Source organism: Thunnus thynnus, chromosome 9, assembly GCF_963924715.1.
Source record: "Thunnus thynnus chromosome 9, fThuThy2.1, whole genome shotgun sequence".
Lineage (NCBI taxonomy): Eukaryota > Metazoa > Chordata > Actinopteri > Scombriformes > Scombridae > Thunnus > Thunnus thynnus.
The window spans coordinates 35,090,802-35,100,934 of record NC_089525.1 but is presented as its reverse complement, the minus strand read 5'-3'; positions in this window follow the sequence as shown (position 1 = coordinate 35,100,934).

Sequence of the window (10,133 nt, the reverse complement as noted above, 5' to 3'; positions counted from 1 at the left end):
TCTGCCCATTAACCATGAGCCTCGTGGTGCAGTAGAATCAACCACCACAACAATGTCACCTGAAGCAAAGCTTCTTTTTACCTTTGACCACCGTTGTCGTTCTTGGATAAGAGGTAAGTATTCCTGTGTCCACCGTTTCCAAAAGAGATCTGCCATGTATTGCACTTGTCTCCATCTGCGTTTGACGTACAAGTCTTCTTTTACAAAGAGTCCAGGTGGTAGTATTGGCTTAGACTTCAACAGAAGAAGATGGTTTGGTGTGAGTGCTTCCAGATCCATTGGATCATCAGAGATTTTGGTAATGGGTCGATCATTCAAGATTGCTTCAACTTCACAAATTAAAGTCTGCAATCCTTCATCATCCAAAGCTTGTTGCTTAAGAACAGAGCGCAGCACATTTCGAACGATGCGGATCAGTCGTTCCCAAACACCGCCGTGATGGGATCCTGCTGGGGGATTTAAGTACCACTTTATCCCTCGCTGAAGCATAGCACTCTGGATTTTGTTATGATTCAAGCCACTGAGTGCTTCTCTCAATTCTCTTTCCGCTCCGATAAAATTTGTGCCGTTGTCTGATCTTAAAGACATAACTTGACCTTGTCGACAGATGAATCTCCGTAATGCATGGATGCAGGAGTCTGTGTCAAGTGTATATGCAACTTCAAGATGTACTGCCCTGCTTGCCATGCAGGTGAAGATTACACCATACCTTTTCACAAGACTTCGTCCTCTCTTGATTTCTATAGGACCAAAGTAGTCCACTCCTACATCTGTAAATGGAGGCTTGTCTGGTAGAATCCTCTCCAGGGGCAAGTCTGCCATTTTTTGTTCTCCAACTCTGCCCCGCTGTCGTTTACACACAACACAGTCCGTAATGACCTTTCTTGCAGCAGAGTTAGCTTTGATAATCCAGTATTTTTTACGGAGGCGAGACAGCATATAATTTCTTCCTCCATGTCCAAGTTGTTCATGAATATGTCGTAACAATAGTGTGGATATGTGTAAGTCCTTTGAGAGAATAATTGGATGCTTGGCCTCTTCTGGCATCGCTAGTCCATTCAGGCGACCACCTACTCTCAGAAGTCCATCATCCAACATTGGATCCAGTTTGTACAAATGACTGCTTCTTTTTACGCCATGTTTACCAGCTTCTAGTGCAAGAAGCTCTTCTTTGAATCTTTGTCTTTGGCTGAAAGAGATGATGGCGCTTTCTGCTTGGATAAGATCTTCAGGACATAAACACTGTCCACAGAGTTTTGTTTTAAAGACTTGCATCTCTTTTTCAACCTTTTCTTTTAGCTTGCCAGGGTCTTTTTCAAAGCTACTCATAGCAGCCTGAATCTCTTTTCTCATTCGAGCCAGCTGCAGGAGTGCTGTCTTTACTTTAAGAAGCCAAGCCACAGCAATCTTCAGATTCCTCCATGATGAGAAATAGTTGATCAGAGAGTTTGTGGGGTTCGATGGACTCTGGACAATAACGTTTATTGTGATGTCTTGTTTGATTTCTGGATCATTAGCAGAGATTGCAGATTCCAAGTGAGGTTTTGGCCATTCTCTGTCTGGCTTACAGAGAAAATCTGGTCCCTGGATCCATCTTTTGCAGCTCAAGAAGCGGTCTGCTGTTAGTTCTCTAGAGGCTTCATCTGCAGGATTTTCCTTTGTGTTAACATATCTCCATTGTGATACATCAGTAGCATCCCTTATAAAAGAGGTCCTGTTTGCTACAAATGTTTGGAAACGCTTGGTTTCGTTGTTGATGTATTTAAGCACCGTTGTGCTATCGGTCCAGAAGATGGATTTGTCCAGTTGAAGCTGTAATTCCTTTAGCAGCATTGTGTCAACTTTGACAGCTAGGACTGCAGCTGTGAGCTCCATTCGGGGAATCGTTATTTGTTTCAATGGTGCCACTCTGGATTTTCCTATTATGAATGCAACATGCGCTTCTCTGTTATAGTTTTCCAGTCTTATATATAAGGCAGTACCATAGCCACTTTCACTGGCGTCTGAAAAGTGGTGTAGCTGTGCAAATCTGATTTGACCAAAGCTTGTGGGCTTCATGCACCGGTCTACTTTAAACTCTGCCATCTTGTTAAGGTCTGCTAGCCATCCTGTCCACCGATGCAAGAAGGTTTGGGGTATGTTTTCATCCCATCCAAGTTTTCTCTTACAGAGCTCCTGCATAATCAGTTTGGCTGGCAGAGTAAATGGTGCTACAAATCCTAAAGGGTCGTATATAGAGCTGACTACAGACAAGATGCCACATCTGGTGTATGGTCGTTCCTGTGCAGCAATTTTGAACTTGAAGACATCTGTTTCAACGCACCAGTGCAATCCCAGGGCTCTTTCCATTGGCAGATTGTCTTTGTCCAAGTCCAACTCCTTAGTCTCTTTGGTTCGGTTTTCTTGGGGAATGGATGCCAATACAGCAAGGCTGTTGCTGATCCACTTTGACAGCATGAATCCTCCCATTTTGCAGAGAGCAGTCAGGTCTCTTACCATTTGAACTGCTTCCTGTTTCGAAGGCAGGGATTTCAAACAATCATCAACATAGAAGTTGTTCTTTACTGTGTTTGTTACCTCTGATGGAAAGTGACCTTTGTTGTCATCAGCAGTCTTCCTTAATGCAAAGTTTGCACAACTTGGTGACGACACGGCTCCAAAGAGATGTACTTTCATTCGGTATTCAACAAGATCTTGCTGCACATCACCATCAGGCCACTACAGGAATCGCAGATAGTCAACGTGCTTTTCTGATACTCTGACTTGATGAAACATTGCTTTGATGTCAGCCATCAAAGCAACCGGCTCTTGTCTGAATCTGATGAGAACTCCAATGAGTGAGTTGGTAAGGTCTGGACCCTGCAGCAATTGGCAGTTAAGTGATGTTCCTTTAAAGACTGCACCACAGTCAAGCACTACCCTTAAGATTCCTTTCTTTGAGTGATACACTCCGTGATGTGGGATGTACCAGAGTTCTCCATCGCTTCGATTCAGCTGGTCGACTGGTACCACTTCAGCATAACCATTGACAATCATTTCTGTGAGGAAAGATGTATATTCATCATGAAATTTCTTATTCTTGGCAAACTTGCGTTTCAGGCTTTGGATGCGCTGCACTGCAATGCAACGGTTCTTTGGCATGCTGGGCTTTTCTTGTGTGAAAGGTAAGTCTAGGCAGTAGTGTCCATCTGTCACTTTTGCTGAGCGATTCACAATGTCCAAGAATTTTACATCTTCCCTAGACATTTCCTCTGTTTCCTTGCTGGTTCCTTCACTGAAGTCATGATTGTACTGTTTGACCAGTAGCTCCTCCAAGTTTACAATGGATATTCGATTGACAGCAGCAGCAGGGCAGCCATTTTCATCCCTTATGCTTTTGTCTCCTCTCAGGGGACCATAGATGACCCACCCCAGTAGGGTCCTCACAGCATATGGTCCATCCCCTTGGCTGTTGACCAGCTCCCAAGGTTCCAATACCTTTGAAGCATTTGTCCCGATGAGTAGGTCAATGCCAGAGTCTATTTCATGAATCTTGATATCCTTCAAGTAAGGCCATTGTGTCAGATCTTCTTGTCTGGGAATGTTGAGCTGGGAAACAGGCATGGTTTTATGTGTGAACACATCAGATATTTGAATGAAATAGTCTTTGTCCAGACTAGATATTTCCAAACCTGACATATGATGACTGGTCACGGGCTTCACTTGGTTCATGGTACGTAAAAGAATATTGGTCCTTTGCCCTGTTATGTTCAGCCTTCTCATCAAGCTTTCTGTGCAAAAGGTAGATGTACTTCCATGATCCAAAAATGCATATGTTTGCAACACTGTGTCCCCCTTTTGGCTCTTTACTTGTACTGGTACAATGGAAAAGGTACAGTTTTCATCACCGGCCCCAATATGCCCACATGTATGAGGTGAGAGAACAGCATTACTCCCAGTTGCTTTTTCACTCTGTTCTGTATGTTCTGTTTTTTTTCCTTTGTCCTTTTGTTCAATGTGAAGTATTTCAGGATGATTTTGGTTGCACACATCACAAGTCAAACGACTCTTGCAGTCTTTGCTCATGTGTCCTATTTTTAAACATCCAAAACAGACTCCCTTCTCCTTTAAGAAGTCTATTTTTTCTCTGTGCATCTTCTTCCTGATCTGTGGACACCGCCCCAATGTGTGACCACTCTTGTTGCAGAACAAACAAGAACTTTGAAAATTGGTAGTGGGTACATTTCCTTTCATTCCATTTGTTGTCAAATTTTCTTGTACTGATGTTTTTACAGGTGTTACAGCTGTTGCAAAACTGCTTCCTCTAGGTCTTGAAATTTCTCTTGTTTTAGTAGAGCTTTTGACAGTTGCAGCTGGCTTAGCATCCTGAATGTTTCCAAAAAGTGGATCTGATAGTATCTTCACTTGTCTCTCTATGAAGTCTACCAGGTCAGAAAATCTAGCTCGATGTCCACGCTGCTCCTGTAACTGACATGCTCTACTTCTCCACTTGTCTCTGAGCCTGTAAGGCAGTTTCAGAAGGATGGTCTTCATACTGGAAGCAACATTCATTTCATCCATATAGGTGAGATGTTCCATTGCAGTGCAACAACCTCTGAGGAACAGTGAGAATGCTTGCAATGCTTCCACATCCTCTGATTTGATCACTGACCAGGCAAATGCTTTGTCCATATATGCAGTGGCAATCTTATGTTCATTACCAAAATGTTCTTTGAGCAGATCTTTTGCTCTTTGATAGCCCTGGGCTGGGGGCAGATGTTGACAGCTGCGGACTAAGTCTTTTGGATGCCCTCTTGTATATTGCTCTAGGAAATGCAAGCAGTCACTGTAGTCATCACACTTTTTTTCCACTCCTCTCTCAAATGCCCTGCGGAAAACTTCGTACTGTAAAGGATCACCATCATAAACAGGAATGACTCTTGGTGGTAGAGTAGAAGAGAGACTTTGTTGAGCCAGGAGGGCAGTGATGTCATTTTGCCTCTGTATTAGGTTACACATATCACCTTGATTGCCATCATTCAATACAGGGGGTGTGGTGCGAACATACCCCTGAGAATATTGTATTAGATGGGTTGTATCATGAGGTCGAACAGATGGTCCATGAGCTGTTTCTTTTGGTCTAACAAGCTGTTGCTGGGAAGAAGAGTTAGTTTCAATCAACACATTCTGTCTTTGCTGCACTTGATCTGGTAAATATTCATTTGCGTGTGGATTTAATTTAGCTGATGTTTCATTTTGAGCAGTTCCTTTTCTCAAATAAGAGTTCATCCCATCAGAAACTCTAGAGCTGCTTCTTGATCCCAGAGCCTCAAGTATGTTGATTTTTGCATTGGTTGCTGCCAGTTCAGTTTCTAGTTCCAGTTGCTCTTTCTTTCTTTTCAATTGTTCTTCTTGTGCCTCAAGCTCATGTTTTTTCTTCAGGGCAGCAACACGTTCCATGAGAGCAGCCTTTTCTGCCTGAGCTTTAATGCGAGCAGAGGATGTTGAAGATGCACGTGATGAAGAACTGGATTTGTGCTTTGATTTAGGTTTTGAGGCATTTGAAACGCTGTCATCAGGTCCAATGTCATCTGAATTTACACTTCGTAGTATGACACTTTCAGCAATGGAGTGTGCAATTTGCTGTCCAGCCTCAGGTAACCACACCTTTACATCTTGTATAAACCCTTTAAAGATGAAACCACTGATTTTGCTTTTCAAGTTCATCTTCAGGCAGTGGTAAATTCACCAGTGATTCATGGTTTTCCTTGGCTTCATCACAGAGCTTGATTAATTGAAACAAATTAGATTGTACTTCTCTTGCATTTTCCTTTAATTTCATGAGCTCTTTCAGCATTTCCATCAACTTGTTAGCTTGTTTACATTTCCTGTTTCTTGTCTTCTGACAATTTGCAATGAACAATTCCACGCCTTTGGCAGTGTGTTTGATAACTCTTTTTTCCTTTTCAACATCGTCATCTTGTGACTGAGCATCAGACTTAACAACAGACATATTTGTTCACTGTCTCTTTAAGACTTGTTGACGAAAGCAGTATGCTGCCGGCACAATGTTTCAAACAGCTGATCGATGTGCGATCGTAGCTTTCAGTCTTCAGTCCACCAACTCCATTATGATAGCCGTCTTCCAATACAGCTGTGTATATAGCTTCTCCAATAAAGCTTAATGCTTGCATGTACTCACTCAGTTTGCGGTTTTCAATCACCGTCAGGTAAGCGCAGGTGACGAAGATGTCCACCTGGTTTGGTAATGGCGGCGTCCTCTTTGTTGTTCCGCGAGACAATGCTCAGTCCGTCTGAATGAATCACGAGCTCAAATTTCACTCGAAGAGCGAGTTCTTACTTAGGTGTAATGGCAATTTTCATTTTTCGATGTCCTTTCTTTTCCTGTTTTTCCGGTTTGCCATTACTACACAGGTAGGTTAAGTTAGGAGTGATCTTACGCAGATTCAAGAACAGATTTTCCAGTCCGTTGGCTGCCGTTTAGTTTGTTGTTTTATTGAAGTCTTTGTACATGACATGAACATACCGGGTTTCTGTCCTGCCAGCTGTAGTTTGCGTCTGTTCCCGATCTGGTAAGAACTGTATGTGCTCCACCTGCCTGTGCCTCCCGTTTCCTGTCACCTATGCCCCTAAATATACAACCCTGTGCATCTAATGACCGCCACCCAGTGTCCAAAATAATACTGCAAGTTATAACTAAACAAATGACATGCCAACAATCAACATAAATGGCTCCTACAGTTACTATTATCATGCATTTGAGCTTTTTTTTTGATTTAAGTTTATTTTTCACTTTCAATTGATTTTTTTATGGTTTGATTCTTGGGAGATTGTGTTCAATTATTATGACACAAATTTAATCCCATATACTTGTTGTACTTCAGTGATGTGACGTCCTCTCTCTCAGGGTGCAGAAGTGTGCCAGTCTGAACCAGATGTGCACTAAGAACCTGTCGCTGCTGTTCACTCCCAGTCTGTACCAGACTGACGGGAAAGGAGAACACGAGGTGAAGATCGTGGAGGATCTGATAGATAACTACCTGTATGTCTTCGATGTGAGTAAAACTCAGACCGGACAGATTCAGATTTCCTTTGTTTGTGCTTTATGAATCTCAGTCATTGTGAAACTGAGATCAGGTGCACAAGCCTCATTTTCACTCCCACAGTCAGATATAAATGGATGCAGACATGAAGCAGCTGTTAGCTGATCAATACTTCTACCTGCTCACCGCCTGTTAGACTGTTCAGTGAAAACAAGAAGTGCAGTTTTACTGGTTACACATCAGAGAGGTTCTCCAACAGCCAGAGCAGCCCGATAATACACAAAACTAAACAATACAAACAAAACAAAACAGCATTGTGTAGTATTTCTGATGGTGGAAGTTATTGATATTCTGTGTTGTTGTGCAGAGCATCAAACCAGAGAAGGAGTGGGCTCTGAAGTCCATGAAGATCTACATCGGCATCCGCAGGAAGCTGAAAGCTCCAACAAGGTAACATGAAGCTCAAACTCTGAAAAACACTCTGAGCAGACGGTGAAAACAATCAATCATATATTGATTAACTTTACACAGTAGGAATATTGTGGAGCTGTAGAGACAGTGATGAAGCTTTAGGATGATTTAAACATGTCATCTGTTTTCTGGTCTGTAGGGAACAGAACAGCGTATGTTTGCTTTCACTAGTTGAACGTATATGAAAGCTAATTCCTGCATTTATATACATTTATATCAATCTAGCAAATAACAAATTATGATGATGCTTTCCATAACAAGTGTCATCTAACTAAATTCTATATATTTCTATATAGATATACTATATACAGTAAATATGAAATACTATTTAAATTGTTGTAACTCTTGTTTTTTTAACAAGAATTACAACAATTGAAGTGGAGGGTCAACTGAAGTTGAACACAGCTTTGGACGGGGCGGACTCGGTCTGGTCCTCCCGCCGGTTAATAACGAACGAAATGGTCTTTGAAAACGTAAACGATGTCGGTGTTTATTTGCATATAGAGCGAGGAAGTGAGATCCGATCACAAGTGGTCACTCAGGACGCAGGTGTAAACAGGGCCATAGAGGATGTCAGTTGAGTAGGCGTCCTTCAATGAGGCCCAGGATGCATTGCGTTTACTGCTAAATGAAGGCGGCCCAGACCACCTCCGAATGTGGTCTGACTGATCGGATCTCAATGTGTCTTGGGTGCGTTCACACCTGTACTTAGAGCTGTCCACTTGTGATCGGATCACCTGAGATGTTAATGCCAGATGTAAAGCAGCCTAACTGAATGCTAACTTTCTCTCTCTGTCTGTTCAGCCCATGAAGGTGCAGCAGGACTCGTTCGAGGAGCGTTCAGAGTCTCCCGACCTTCCTGAGCCGCTCTACGAGGAGGTCGGCGACTTCGGTCTGCAGGTCCTCAAATCTCTGGAGACCAGCTTCCTGTCCGGCAGCGCAGCAGAGACTCAGGAAGTCCTGGACCGCCTCCCGCTCAGACTGGTTCCGGTGGAAACGGCCCGTCAGGACCACTTCGCTGTCCCCGACCCGGTCCGGAGCGTCGGCGGCTCTGTGGACGCTCCGGAGCTGAGCGGTGGTGTCGGAGGTGACGGAGAACCGGACTCAGACGCTCCGCAGCAGCCTGCAGCCGGCAGGAGGCAGCAGCTGCAGGGAGTCTGCACGCCGTCGCAGGAGCTGCTGCTGCAGGAGCTGTCGTCTGCTTTCACCAAGAAGACTGAAGAAGAGGAGGAAGAGGAGGAGGAGGAAGAGAGGCCATATGATGTCTGAGAGACATGTTTTTTATCACTGCAGAGCAAAATCTATCACAGTTTGTACAGAGTCTGGCGGAGTCAGGGGGACAGTTTGAGAAATGTTTTCCTTAAAGGCGACATGATGCTTTTCCTTATTTTCAGTCATATATATAAAGTCACAGTGACGGATGTTGATTTAAAACATGGCCGACGTGTTAAAGAACGAGGTAAACGTATGTAGCAGTAATCGCTGTGAGCAGGAAGCAGCAGCTCTGCTCTCAACGCTTTCCAACAGGATTTCTTTATATGGTCGTCTGCTCCACGCTGAGCCATGACTCCATCACACAGCAGCAAAGTTAAATAAGTAGTTTACCTGTTGGAGGTGTGCTGGTCGTCTGCAGCTCTTCATCAAACATCATCATCACTGTGGCTGTTTCTGCTTCTACTCTTCCTCCCTGTTTTATTTCTGACTGATCCGCTCGACTAACAGCTCCAAATATCTCCACGTGTTGTTGTTTTGACCGGTGTTCAGCGCCGCTAACGAAGCTCCGCTAATTCAGTGAAGAACACGTTTCATTTCCTGTAAAGTCTTCACAATAAAAGCCTCTTGTTATTTAGTCATTTAAAAGCTTTTATATGACGCAGTAAAGCAGGAAATGTTGGGTTTGCATCAGCAGTTACTTTACACAACTGTGATACGTAAAGCTGACCAATCAGAACAGAGCGGGCTCATCGGGAGGCGGGGCTTAAAGAGACAGGAGCTGCCTGTTAGAGACAGAGGCTGAACTGAGGGGCTGCATAAAGGGCCAGTAGAAGATAAATAAGGAGTTTTTAACTGTGAATCATGCAAAGCTGCTCTAGTGGAGTCCCACAATGACTCTGTGTCAGTTTGTGGTCGTCTGATTTTTGCTGATATATTTATTAATAATGAACGCGCCACTAAAGCACAATTAAAACTGGAACAATTCAGACCTGAAGGCAAAAACCTGCATCATTACTGCGTCTTAACACGCCGCCCTGCAGAGTCCCAATTCTATTTCTATCCAGTTATATTATACTTACATGGAGAATATTCCTAAATAAATGTTTTTTATTACATTGCTAAAAATATATGAAACTGAAGTCGCCTCCTCTCCTCTTTCTTTCTTTTTTGTCTCCATGAAAAGTTGCAGAAACCTGACGTCATCTGCAGCGTCCTGCAAAAAACAAAACAGTCATTTCATCAACACTGAATTCATCAAAATCTGACTTTTTGACTTTTGTTTAACTGGATAAAAATGTCCATAAAAACTGGATACGGACGTGATCTCAGCTGAGTGATTAATGCAGTAACACTACCTTTAAATCATATTTAAATGTACTAAATTTCAGATGAATTTATCATATA